Below are 1,537 nucleotides of genomic sequence, written 5' to 3' on the forward strand. Positions count from 1 at the left end.
CTTAGCTCAAGTAGAGACAAGAGACTAAACGGGCAGCTTCTGTTTGGATGTGAGATGGGAAGGCAGAGAGGGTTAGGAGCTGGTTGAACAGACATGGGGAATCGGGTGGAAAGGAGGAGTGTGCTGTCACAGTATGGGGAGAGCAATTAGAGTCACATAATGATGTATGTATAAATTTTTGTATGGGAAAAAAATAAAGGGAGACAGAGTCTCCAAACTCCCTTCTAAGGAGCATTCTGACTGTACTCCCCCAGATCTACTGAATCAAAAACTCTGGGAGTGGAACCCAACAACCTGTTTTAACAAGCCCTTCTGGAGATTCTAATGTACAGGAAAGTTTGAAAACCACTGGTTTAGAGTAAAGTCAGCTTTCCAGCACATCAAAAAGTCAAGGCCTCTGAGTTCCTTAACTGCCGGGCACCAGAATACAAATGAAAATTGTTAACTTACTGAAATTGTTAATTTACTTTGTGCCAAGTACTGTGCTTCGGTCTTCACGTGTTATCTTATTTCCCACAAGAACTCTGAGAGTTGCCCACGTTTTTAGAGGAGGCTATTAAGGCGCAGACCGATTCGGTCTTACAGGTAGGCGCGGAATTTTTGGTATAAAAGCCTGATTGGGTAGAAGGACGAATGGGGCGGGGCTTCGTGCCAGAACAACCAATAGGAGCTGCTTGAAGGCCGTTACACCGTATCATCGGGTCTCTAGCACCCTCTGTCGGCCAGGCCCGGCGCGCCTGGGCGCTTGAGCCCGTCTGCCCCCTAGCTCTTGACGCCTGTTGGGGATGCAGGTTACCATGGAGACAGGCGCGTGAGGCAGGCGCGCCTCGGAAAGGGCGGAAGTCGGTTGTGGAGGTGCGGGCGTCCATTTTGAGGCCGGGCAAGAGGGGCGGGACTGGAGCCGCCAAGTGACGGTTGACCGGTTTTAACCAAGCGACTGGTACCGCGGGGCGGGGAGAAGAGGGCGGTACCTGGGGGCCAGTCCAGGGGGGGTGTGGGGAACGGGGGAGGGATAGAGAGGGGAGAGGGGACCGGCAAGGGGAGGGAAGACGGAGGAGAAAGAGGACAGTCGTGTGAAGAGGCAAAAGAGAGGGGACAGACCAAGGCGAGACGCAGGAGTTGCTAAGTCAAGAAGCGGGGTGATGAGGTCGGGCGACGCTAGAGGAGGTGCGGCGTAGAGCGGGTAGGGCAAGAGCATGGAAAGGGAGGGCGAGAAAAGGGGGCGGGTCGAGAATGTCGCGCTTGGAGAAAAAGGTGAGGATTCAGAAGGTGCAGATGGAGAAATCAGCGCTGGCGCGTGGTAAGGAGAGAGCTAAAATCCACGAGGGGTCTCGCGGCCAAGAGAGGGCCCGTGGCGAGGAGGTGCGGGGTGAGGAGAGAGCGCGCGGAGAGGAGAGGGGCCGTGGAGAGAAGGTGCGGGGCGAGGAGAGAGCGAAATTTGAGACGGTGAGGGGCGAGGAGAGGTCTCGCGGTGAGGAGAGGGCCCGGGGCGAAGAGAAGGGGCGGGGCGAGAAGGTGCGAGGGGAGGAGAGGGCCC

Source organism: Trichechus manatus, unplaced genomic scaffold (assembly GCF_000243295.1).
Source record: "Trichechus manatus latirostris isolate Lorelei unplaced genomic scaffold, TriManLat1.0 scaffold00207, whole genome shotgun sequence".
NCBI classification, from domain to species: Eukaryota; Metazoa; Chordata; class Mammalia; order Sirenia; family Trichechidae; genus Trichechus; species Trichechus manatus.